Here is a 13325-nt window from a genome sequence, read left to right on the forward strand (position 1 = left end):
TGTGTAATTTCCTATTCTAAATTTGTATGCTAGGCGGTCAGCAAACAATTAATGCACGCAATATAGATTGAATTAGGCCGATAAACCTCCCGATAAGAGCTAAACCGATACCAATCCGCCCGATATCTTATCAGATGGCTAGTGGATTAATACATTTAAAAGCCGATAACCATTAAACCAAACCGTTAAGAGTAATTAACCGCCCAATCCACCCGATAAGCAGCTCTAATTCCCACAACGTATGCTACTACTTTTCTTATATTTTTTTTATTCCAGCAAACAACTTTACTATATTAGCTCTCAAAGAGTCAAAGGATGCAACAACATAGTTTACAATCCAACTAGTAGAAACCCAAGTAATTCTATGTAAGAGCGAGATAGAAAACTTGGCTGAATAATGTGCTAAGACATTCCAAGATCTAAGAATATATGCAATATTTATATTTTTAAAGGAATTCATCATCTTCTAGATATCTTCACAAGTAGATCTATCTCCCATGAGACTACCATCTTTTTTCTTATCATATGCATCACATTTTTTTGCATATGATAGAATATGCACCTTTGACCATCCATTTTTTATAGCTTTTTCAAAGCTTCACGAATTGGTAGTGCTTCAGCAGTAATGGCTTTTCCAACAAATTGAATTGGGATGCCAAATGCTTGAAGCAAATGACCACAGCTATCCATAGCCACCACTCCGATGCTTGCTATCTTCTTTTGCATCTGTAATCCAGTATCTGCAAACATAACAACACCATCTTGTGCCACAATAATATTTTTATTATCAGAACAATCAGATTTGTGGGAAGGAGAAGAGATAGTAATAATAGTGTAGACATGTAATTTTTGACCCTCCTTGAGATTTTATACCTTTTTAGTGCTTAGATGTCGGTTTTATGTCTGATTTGCTATTTGAATTTTAAATTCATTTTTGCTTTATTTTATGTTAAAAATTAAAAACTACAAAAATATTTTCCTGTGTTTTATCTTATTGATATTTTGTCTAAGTAGTTTTATTTTATTTTTACAAAAAGATAAAAAGAAAAGTTTCAAAAAATATTTTACTTGATTTAGTGTGATTTTAAGTTATAAGTATTTAGTAAATATCGAGTTGTATTTAGATTTTTCTAATATAATTATTTTATTTCTCTTTTTAATGTTAGTTACTATAGATAAATAGTATTTTGTATAGCTAGTTGTATTTTAACATTAATAGAAAATAAAACAAACACAAAGGCAAATATTGGAAAGAAAGAAATGAGTTCTTCAACAATCCAATGTAGGACCCTTTTGGGAATTTATTTTAACTTTTATTTTTTTTATAAACAACTTTTTGAATTTTGTCTTCTCACTACTAAAAATCTGCTAAAAATCGACCAACTATTTCCGACCAACGTTGGTCGGTCAAAAAATGCGACCAAAAACCGTCCAGGTTGGACGCAAATTGGGGAAAAAAAATATTTATATTTTTTTTAAACAACATACCGACCAACGTTGGTCGGTAAATTGGTCAATAGCTGGTCAGACAAGAAAATTTTGGATTACCGACCAACGTTGGTCGGTAATCTGGATCCAATTTTTTAAATTTTAATAATTATTTTATTATTTAAAATATTTTATAATATTTAAGAATTTATATTTAAAATTACCGACCAACGTTGGTCGGTTAAAGAATTAAAAAAATTTTAAAAAAAAAACCGACCAAAGTTGGTCGGTTTTTGGTCAAACGGGTCAGCACTTAATGTACCGACCAAAATTACCGACCAACTTTGGTCGGTAATTCCAAAATCAGAGAAGTGAAAAACGGGGGAAACCCCCATTTCTCTGAAATTTTTTCCTCTTCTTCATTCCCCTCTCTCCTTCTCCCAGCCCTCCCCCTCACCGTCCAGCCCTCCCCCTCGCCGTCCAGCCCTCACCCTCGCCGTCGTCGTGCCGTCGCCGTCGCCGCTGCCACTGCCACTACCGCCCCTCGATCTCCTTCTCCATCTCCTAAAAATTTTAGGTTTGAATTATAACCCATTTATTTATTATTTCCAGGTTTTGTTAATTAGTTATGAATTAGTTTCAATTGATTAGTGTTTCAATTATTTGAATATTGCATTTTATTGAGGATTAGGGTTTAGGTCTTGTTTTAATTAGTTTTGTTAATTAGTTTTATTAACTAATTAGTTTTATTAATTAGTCAATTATTTATGAATTAGTTTAGTTTAGGGTATGGGTTGAATTTCTTTAGTTTAGTTAGTTTATGTTTAAACTCGTAGGATATGAATTGAAATTTTAGTTTTTAGGATTTGTTCTTGTGAATTGAACTTTTAGGATATGAATTGAACTTTTAAGATATGAATTGGACCTTTTGGATATGAATTGAACTTTTAGGATATAAATTGGTGTAATTAAAAAAAAATAATTATCTTGAATTAACTAAAAAAGATATAATTAATTTATAATTATAGAATAAATTAATTTGTTGTTGTGAATCGAACTTTTAGGGTATGGGTTGAATTTCTTTAGTTAGTTAGTTTATGTTTAAACTCGTAGGATATGAATTAAAATTTTAGTTTTTAGGATTTGTTCTTGTGAATTGAACTTTTAGGATATGATTTGAACTTTTAAGATATGAATTGGACCTTTTGGATATGAATTGAACTTTTAGGATATAAATTGGTGTAATTAGGAAAAAATAATTATCTTGAATTAACTAAAAAGATATAATTAATTTATAATTGTAGAATAAATTAATTTGTTGTTGTGAATCGAACTTTTAGGGTATGGGTTGAATTTCTTTAGTTTAGTTAGTTTATGTTTAAACTCGTAGGATATGAATTGAAATTTTAGTTTTTAGGATTTGTTCTTGTGAATTGAACTTTTAGGATATGAATTGAACTTTTAAGATATGAATTGGAACTTTTGAATATGAATTGAACTTTTAGGATATAAATTGGTGTAATTAGAAAAAAATAATTATCTTGAATTAACTAAAAAGATATAATTAATTTATAATTGTAGAATAAATTAATTTATCCTTGTGAATCGAACTTTTAGGGTATGGGCTGAATTTCTTTAGTTTAGTTAGTTTATGTTTAAACTCGTAGGATATGAATTGAAATTTTAGTTTTTAGGATTTGTTCTTGTGAATTAAACTTTTAGGATATGAATTGAACTTTTAAGATATGAATTGGACCTTTTGGATATGAATTGAACTTTTAGGATATAAATTAGTGTAATTAGAAAAAAATAATTATCTTGAATTAACTAAAAAAGATATAATTAATTTATAATTGTAGAATAAATTAATTTGTTCTTGTTTTATTTGTATAGATGGAACATCGTACTTGGATGTACAATAGAAATTATCCTAATCGGCGGGGATTGCGGGAGGATTTTGTAGAAGGGGTTGATGACTTTATTAGACATGCAATGTCACTTCCACCATACCAAAGTGAAGGAGTAATTAGGTGCCCTTGTGTCAGGTGCGATTGTATGAAGTTTAAAAAATCGGAGGAAGTTAAGCTTCATCTTTATAGGAAGGGGTTTATAGAGAATTACTTTATGTGGACTAATCATGGAGAGATCGATGGTAGCCGTGGGATATTTCATAACATAGTTGTTGGTGAAAGTAGTAGGTCGGTGGAGAATACAAATCTTGATTCTAGAATTCAGGATATGGTTGCGGATGCTTTTGGGGGTGAGCCCAATGAAAATGTTGAACAAACTCCTAATGATGACGCAAAATGTTTTTATGAACAGTTAGAGGAAGCTAGTCCTCTACTACGTGAAGGAAGTCCGCACTCTGAGCTGTCTGTTGCAGTTAGATTACTAAGTATCAAATCTAATTGGAATATTTCTCAAGCAGCCATGGACTGTTTCATTGACCTTATGAGTGAACTAGTTGACCCTAATATCAACTTACCTGGTGATTTCTATAAGGCGAAGAGATTGGTTTCTAAGTTAGGACTTTCGTCAATGAGAATTGATTGTTGTGAAGATGGTTGCATGTTATATTATAAAGATGATGCAACTTTAGACAGTTGTAAATTTTGCGAAAAGCCTCGTTTCAAGAGGCTTTCCAGCGGGAATATGGTCGCTGTCAAGGCAATGCATTATTTACCTCTTATACCTAGGTTAAAGAGGTTATATGCGTCGATGAGTTCTGCTCCTCATATGAGATGGCATTTTGAAAATAGAAGACCACCTGGTGTTATGTGTCATCCTTCAGATGGAGAAGCTTGGAAGCACTTTGATAGGACATATCCAGATTTTGCTAGTGAACCAAGGAACATTCGGTTAGGTCTGTGTGCCGATGGCTTCACGCCTTTTTCTATATCTGTGATACCATATTCATGGTGGCCTGTCTTTCTTACACCTTATAATCTACCACCTGAGTTGTGTATGACTAGTCCATATATATTCTTAAATTGTATTATCCCCGGTCCACGTAATCCGAAAATTTTGATTGATGTATATTTGCAACCTTTGATTGATGAGCTAAAACAATTGTGGTATGATGGTGTTGAAACATATGACATATCAACCAAGCAAAATTTTAATATGCGTGCTAATTTAATGTGGACTATTAATGATTTTCCTGCGTATGGAATGTTGTCTGGGTGGATGACTGCTGGGAAGCTAGCTTGTCCTTACTGCATGAAAAATAGTAAAGCGTTCACTTTGAAACATGGCCGAAAGCAATCATGGTTTGATTGTCACCGTCAATTCTTGCCTGATGATCATGAGTTTAGAAGGATGAAAAATGCATTCAAAAAGAATAAAGTGGAATATGATTCTCCACCTCCGATACTTTCAGGTGAGGAAATTTGGGAGAGGGTCCAGAACTTCAGTAAAGTTACTGAGGCTCCACCTTATAGATTCCCCGGATATGGTGTTAATCATAATTGGACGAAACAGAGTATATTTTGGGAGTTGCCTTATTGGAAGGATAATCTTCTCCGACACAACCTTGATGTCATGCATATTGAGAAGAATTATTTTGATAATTTGTTCAACACAGTGATGGATGTTAAAGGTAAGACAAAAGATAACCCGAAGGCTAGAATGGACTTACAAGAATATTGCAGGCGGCCTGAATTATACTTGCAGACAGCAAATAATGGTAAGGTGTTCAAGTCCAAAGCAAGTTACACATTCACTTTGGAGGAAAGATGACAAATTTGTGATTGGGTTACGAAATTGAAGATGCCTGAGGGTTATGCGTCGAATCTTGGAAAAAAGTAGATATGGAGGTAGGGAAGTTGAGCCATTTGAAAAGTCATGACTGCCATGTTTTCATGGAGACCTTAGTGCCTATTGCATTTTGTGGTTTGCCTGAAAGAATCTGAAAATCCATCACAGAGATTAGTTTATTTTTCAAAGACTTGTGTTCTACCACATTAAGGGAAGAAAACCTACTTCGGATGGACCAGAACATCCGTGTAATTTCTAGTAAGATGGAAAAAATATTCCCATGTGGTTTCTTTGATGTGATGGAACACCTTCCAATACACCTTGTACACGAGGCACGACTTGGAGGGCCTGTTCAATGCAGATGGATGTATCCCTTTGAGAGGTAATATTATAAGTTTGATGTAATATTCTATTTTATTTGAATGTTCTTGGCTAACATGAGATTATGTAGGACAATTGGCAAATGCAAACAATTTGTTAAGCAGAGGAATAAGATTGAAGGATCTATATGCGAAGCCTATCTTGCAAAGGAAACTGCACATTTTTGTTCTTATTATTTTGAGAGTAACGTGCCATGTTCTAGGAATAGGCCCAATAGGCACACGGTCGAATGTGTGAATGATCCATTATATCCACCAATGTCCATATTCAATCAACCAGGCCGATGTTCTAAGGATGTTAGAAAGAGAAGTTTGAGTGATATGGAGTACAAGTCAGCTACACTTCATGTGTTGCTAAATTGTCCCGAAGTTGTACCATTTCTCAAGTAAGTATTGATTTATTAGTTATCAAAATGTAAAATTTACTGTGACTACATATTGATGCAACTACTAAAAATATTTGATATGTCACAGTCACTTCGTGGGTCAATTTGGCTATGATGCTGTATATACGAGATTTGATACGTGGTTCAAACAGTTTGTAAGTGTATATATATATATATATATATATACATATGTAGTGAATGTATAAAAATTGATTCATAAGTTGTGCTAACTTATGACTTTTTTTAACTCTATGTAGGTAAATAATCCAAATAATGGTGTAAATCAATTTTTGAAAGATATATCTTGGGGACCTGGGCTTCAGGTCACAACAATGTCTAAGTACGTAGTGAATGGTTATAAGTTTCATACAGAGGATTGCTCTAAAAATAAAAATAGCAACAACAGCGGGGTGTGGGTTCAAGGTGGTGATGGCAACCAAGTTGGAGATATTGATTATTATGGTGTGGTCAAAGAAATATTACAACTAGAATATACAGGTTGGCCATATAAGAAATTGATACTCTTTAGATGCAAGTGGTTTGACCCAAATCCAACAAGAGGTACAAGAGTACACAACCAATACAACATAATTGAGGTTAATCATACGAGGGAGTATGATCGCTATGATCCTTTCATAATTGCACATAACGTTAGGCAAGTGTATTATTCTCCTTATCCATTGCGGCGGAATAAGTCCGATTGGTGGGTTGTAATAAAAACTAAGCCTGTAGGTAGGGTGGAAGTCGAGAATGTGTTAGATGTTGCATATCAAAACGATATCTCCAATATTCACCAAATAGTGGACGATCAGTTAGAAAATGATTTGGAACATCCTGAACGCATATTGGAAGAAGTTGATATAAATGAAGTAACAATTATAGAAAATGAGGACGAAGAATCAACTGATGAAGCTCAAACAAGTGAGGACGAAGAATTCTCGGACGAGGAACAATACGTCGATGAGGATTAAAAAGTTGGTTTTTTAAAGCACTCTCGTTTTATAGCTAGTTTCTTATATGTTTCAATCTAAATGTGTATTATATTATGCAGATGGCAGGCAAGGTTCAAGGTAACAATGACCCTACTAGTTCTCGAGGTCGAGAAAAGGGTAGGAAGGGAAAGAGGAGGGTAGAAAATAATACTCCCTCTTGTCTACCCTTTTCAGAGATGCCTATGTCTTATCCTCCACCACACGGCTATACTGAGCTGCCACAGCATCACGAGCCGTACACCTTCATTCAGACACCCAATCTTCCATCACAGGGCCACAGGACTATACGTTCGACATACAGTCCAGCTGCCTCACTGCCATCTGCATCACATCCACATGGATCACATCCCTACATATCACAGCCACATGGATCGCATCCACCCATGTCACAGCCACTCGGGTCACAGCCACTCGGGTCACAGCCATTGGTATCACATCCACTTGGGTCGCATCCAGCTATGTCGCAGTCACAGGGATCGCAACCATCTTCATCATCGACTCCATCTATTGCAGGCCTTCGCCTGGGAGGCATTAGCTCTGACCCGCCTACACCGTCTTCACATGCCTCTGATACACATGCTTCGGATGGTGATGACGAGGTAGTGCATTATGATCGATATGGCAGGATCATCATAGTCCCTGAGGGTGATGGGTAAGTGTTATTCATTATTTTTGCGTCTATTGATTTGTAACATTTTTACTAAGATATTAATGTGTTTTTATTGTTAAATTGCTGGTTCAAGCCGGGTAATAAGACTACGAGGATAATCACCAATGCCATCAGAAAGCTTTATGATGGCCCTTATGCGACTTGGACTGATTGCCCATTCTCACTGAAGGAGCAAATTTTCAATCAATTTAAGGTATAAATGTTCTTTTAAACAGTTTAATAATTTATATTTATGATGTTTCCATCTAATATTTAACTTTTGAAATACAGAGCAAGTGTGTATGGGAAGACCGCTATAGCGCGGAAGTGGCTACAAATTTTCATCATAAAGCTCGCAAGAGATTGGCGGATGCTTTCTCGGATGCTAGAAAGAAGAACAAGAGGCCTGGCTGGTTACTTGAGAATTTGTGGAATGATTTGCAAAGGCAATGGCTTACCGCAGAGTTCTTAGAGAGGAGCGAAAAAGGAAAGAAAGCTCGCGCATCCGAGAAGGGAGGCTCCTTGCACACTGGAGGTGCGATCAGCCTAGGGACAATAAAAAGAAGATTGGTACGTAATTGTTTAAATTATTTTACTTTTCTAAGTATATCTATTCTGTTTATTAACTAAATTAATTTATTTTCAGGAAAAGAAGTATGGGCGTCCAATGAGTCATGATGAGCTATTCAAGGAGACACATGTTGTGAAGAAGAAGAAAGAGGGGGATCAAGATAGGTGGGTCGAGGACCGGGCCTCGACTGCATATGTAAGCTTTCAATTTTATTTAAGTATTATAATTTACTTTTATAAAAAACTTGAAATACTGATTTAATTTAAAATAATATAGGGTCACTACCAAAGTAACGTGGAGGAATTCATCTGTAGTCATCCAGCTGGTGAATCGGGTGAGCCAACCCAACCTTCGGACGAGAATGCTGAAAGAATATGGTTGGAGTCTGTTGGCGGTCCAAAATAGGGGAAGGTATACGGGCTTCCTACTAAAAACTTCCATCGCTATAAGTGTGGAATGCGAGGAATAGGGACTTCCTCGCAAGGCGAGCAACTTAATAGGGAGAGCCTCTCCGCTATGCGGGAGACAGTGACAAAGCTCACATCAGAGCTAGAAGCGGCCAAGGAAAGAGAAAGGCTTAGAGATGCTCAATTCCTTGGCATGCAAGCTCAGATCAGAACTCTCCTATCTAGTGGAGCTTTTCCGTTGCCCCGATCTCGTGAGTCATCTCCAGAGGGTCGACCTCCACGTGATCGTTCCTCCCGCCCTGCTCGTGATCGTTCCTCCCGTCCTCCCCGTGATCGTGCTTCCCGTCCTCCACAAGACCGTTCTCTATATGGTCTTGTAGATGAAAGTTCATCAGACGGTGATGATGATGTTGGACAAAACACCCCTTGACTTTTATATACTTTGAACTAGACAAATAGAACCAGTTTTGAACTAGTTGTAATTAGTTTTAATTTGGTTTTGGATTTTTATGTTCAATTAAACTTTAATTTGTTAGTTTTAAAGTATTTATTGAATGTTTTGGTTGTTGTTGTTGTTGTTGTTGTGTTGTTGTTGTTGTGTTTTTGTTGTTGTTGTTGTTGTTGTGTTGTTGTTGTTGTTATTGTATTGTTGTATTGGTATGCTGGCAGGTGGTTTAGCTGCCAAAACAGGCATTTTATGCCAAAATTAAACCCAGAAAAACCGACCAAAGTTGGTCGGTTTTTAATAAAAAAAATAAATTATTCCAAAATACCGACCAAAGTTGGTCGGTTAATGAACATTGAATTCCCAGAATTCAACACTACCGTCCAACTTTGGTCGGTATTTTGCTTGCATTATTGAGATTACCGACCATAGTTGGTCGGTAATATTTAATTTTAATTAGTTTTAAAAAATATATATTTTCAATTACCGACCAAAGTTGGTCGGTTTTTTTTAATTGTAATTATTAATAAAAAACATAATTTAGTTAAACCGACCAACTTTGGTCGGTAAAATTAAATTAATAAAATATGTTTCCGACCAAAGTTGGTCGGTAAGTAATTAAACTTGTCAGATGGTCGTTTTAATATACCGACCAAAGTTGGTCGGTAATTTCCGACCAACTTTGGTCGATAAGCCATTCCGACCATCAAAACACCGTCCACACCGTAATGGTCGCATTTTGGTCAGTAATTTGCCATAACCGACCAACGTTGGTCGGTATTTTTGATCGGTTTTTAGCGAATTTCTAGTAGTGTCTTGTATACCAAATTTTAGGTGATCTTCCCATTTCAATTAGCGCCCTCACCGCCCACAAAGATTTCCTACCGACCCACCATATAGTGCACACTCACGATTGAAAAGGGGCACCAATTTTGGTTCTAGCATTTTTTTTTCTTTCATAGGGGCCCACAGGGTTTTTGCTAGCAGATTTCTTTCTTCCTCTTCAAGCACAAGGGCACGGATATATTCACCTGCACACGGATTTTTTAGAGGGAGAGAGACAGAATTTCGGAGAAAAGAGAAAAAGAAAAGTTTTAGGGTTTCTTTTCTTGGAGTTTCAAAACAAAAAAAAATAAAAAAAATTAGTTTACTTGTCGATTTTCCTCTTGAATTCCAGAAAAGAAAAAAAATCAGTTTAGTTTTCTTAATTTTCCTCTTGAATCTAGAAAAATTGCATATGAAATGTTTCTGTTTTGAATCCAATTTTCGAAAAAAATTAAGATAACAAAATTCCAGTCCCTTCCTTTGATCATGGATTCCAAATATGGAAGTCGAATGAGTTGAGGTGCTGTTCGAGTTTGGTTCGTTCGAGTTCCCGTCAATCCATTGCCATTTTCATCTTTACGGTTCAGATTTGGGTTTCCGGAATTAGATGTAATCAAATTCATATATTAAAAGAAGTTTGCTCACTTGAGGTCCATTTTTATCTCTTCTCTATTTGTTTACCCTCTTTAACTTTATGTGTGCGATTTCTTGTTGATACTGCTTTGTTAATTAATTTTGTGAGTGCTCTGTTTGGTTGTTGATTTCTGTCATCCAAAACATTTCGCCCAAACAGAGTTATTTTAAAGGAATCTTCTATTTAAGTTCCATATCTTCATCATTTCTCATGTGTTCGTTTAATGCTTGAAATTAATTTATGATAATGGCCGAGTGAAATGCGTTTAGGATCTTAAAATCTGCTTAATAAATTAAAATAGAAATTGAGTGTCAGTTTTATTCTATGATGTAAAAATTGAAAGTTCTTAAATCATGTAAAACCGTCTAAATTTTGGTATTCTCATAGATTTAGTGTGTCCTTTATATTAGAGAAATATGTTGCTTACATATTTGTGCATGAGTGATTAGGAAGTTCGTATAACAGGTTGTTTAAAATCTTTTTTTTCCTAATTTTTCAAAACTTTATTAAATTGTTTGGTCAATTTCTTGATGTTTTGCTGGCTGTGTGGACTAGTTACGTCATTTTGACTTCAGTAGGTTTGCTAGTATTAAGCTAATATTCATATTATAAGTGCAAAACTTTTCTATCATTCTTTTACCTCTCTTTCTCGTCTTTTCTTTTGGTTCATATTTTTGGAAGTCCTTGTTTGTTAGTAACATTGAGTGATGATCTTTTAGAAGTATAATATTCTTGATTTGTGGGTATTGGGGTAAGGCCGAGCTCATTAGTGATTAAATTGTTTACATGCCTTAGGAATTGAGCTTGGTCAAATACATAAAAATAAAAGGTCAAGAGAATTTGAGCATGATTTAGAAGTTCCCTTTTATTTATTTGTTTTGTTATATTATTCGCTAATAACATGTTTAGGCCGACCACACTTGGGTAGACAAATATTAGGTCTTTTATTTTATTTTTTATTTGAGGTGAGAGGTTGTTCCCTTTAGTTTATACTTGGCAAAATGCCCCGTGAATTTTGTATATATTTTTATCTGGGGTATACCCTGTAGTGAATGTAATTGGAGGATGTGACGGACATCGTGGAGTGAGCATAGTATAGACTTTTGGTATTTTCCTCATATTTTATTTTATTTTATTTAGGTGGGGACGACCTCGAGGTTCTTGTGTGTTTATTTTTTTTTCGTTTATTTTGCCTCAATTTGAGTATTCTTTAAAGCCAACTGGATCAAGTACGCAATCGTGTCTTTCACGGGACTCGGGGAATGCTTAACACCTTTTTCCTGAGTTAAATGAATCCCCTTACTCGGAATCTCTGGTGCAAATTGGTTTAGAGTCAAATATATTTTTTAAGTAAAATATTACTTTTAAATGGTGACTTGACACACCGAGATTATATGCCAAGTGGCGACTCTGAGAAAATCCTTTTTAAACAAATATTGTCACTTTCATGATTAAAAACCCTTTTGAGCTTAAACTCACTTTTATCTATTTTAAAAGAGGCAGTTAAGGTGGTAAAAAAGGGGTGTGACAGATTTAGCGACTCTGCTGGGGATTTGCATGTTCGAGCTGATACTTAATCTTGTTGGCTTTTTAAAATATTCGGTAGAGGTTTTCATGTTCTTTATTTGCTTGGTTTGATTTGCATTTTGTTTATTTTGTTTTATTATTTGCTAGTTGTTTATGTGTTTACAGTTTTTTCTTTTATGTGTAACTGCTTTATAACTGTCATCACTTGCATAACCCTGGGTCAATTCTTTTTGCAACAAGTCTCGTAGTACGCGTCGTGTACACGAACTCTTTATTATGTTACTCTTATTTTAGGGGGGAGGGGAGGGGGGAGGGGGAGGGTGTCAGACGTATGAAGTGGGTGGAAAGCTTGAGCAGCCACCATCGGCCATACGTTCCCCCGAATTGCCTTGTTAGTGAACCCAAGCATAGGTCAGCCTTTAGGTCACGATTATGTGCATCATATTATTATGATGTAGCAGGGCCCGGTCCTAGGTACAGTGTTCCTTCGTAGGAAGTTTGTCCAAATTGTGTCAAATGGGCCCGCTGGCTCAAAAGGACATTCAATCATCCTATGTGCTAAATGTCGCATCTTTGATGGTAGAAAGGTCATTTGGCGGACTGATGTTTGGGAAAGAAGAGTGAAAAATGTAGTAAGAAAGAATATTGAGGGTTTTATCACCTGTAGTTTTATTGCCCCATTTTCTAAAAAGAAAAAATAATTACAAAAAAAAGATTTTACACTTTCTTATCATTTTTCCATAAAAAAAAAGACAAAAAAAAATAGTATAATTTTTTCCAATTAGTTGCATTTTCAAGGCTTTTTCTAATATCCAATCCTCCCGAACTACGCATACCTGATTCTCGTCTTTCGGGGCGAGATATGTAGGCAACTCACATAGGGTCCGATCTTCCTGGTGAGTCTTAAGTTCTTGGTTTCGGGGGTCGTAGCCAAATCTTGCATGTTTAGCCACATTTGGCCACACCGGTCGTCTTTGCAAAATAGGGATATTTTTGCTAAAGTTACTTGTTAACTCATATCTTAGATTCCCTAGTCCACAACAAAGTGTCCTCTTAGGTTAAGATCCATTCTTGTTGAATTTGCATGTCTAGCCAATTTTGGTCACATCGGCCGTTTTGCAAAATGGAGTCATTTTTGCAAAAGTGGTTCAGTGACCCGTGTCTTAAAAAATTGAGTACACATCTAGGTGTCCCATTACGCTGAGGTCACATTTGTTGAGTTTGCACTAATAGCCACCTTTGACCATATAGGCCATTTAAAAAAATAAAAATAATATATATATATATATATATATATATATATATATATATAAGCCTAATTATGT

This window comes from Nicotiana tomentosiformis, chromosome 8 (assembly GCF_000390325.3).
Source record: "Nicotiana tomentosiformis chromosome 8, ASM39032v3, whole genome shotgun sequence".
Lineage (NCBI taxonomy): Eukaryota > Viridiplantae > Streptophyta > Magnoliopsida > Solanales > Solanaceae > Nicotiana > Nicotiana tomentosiformis.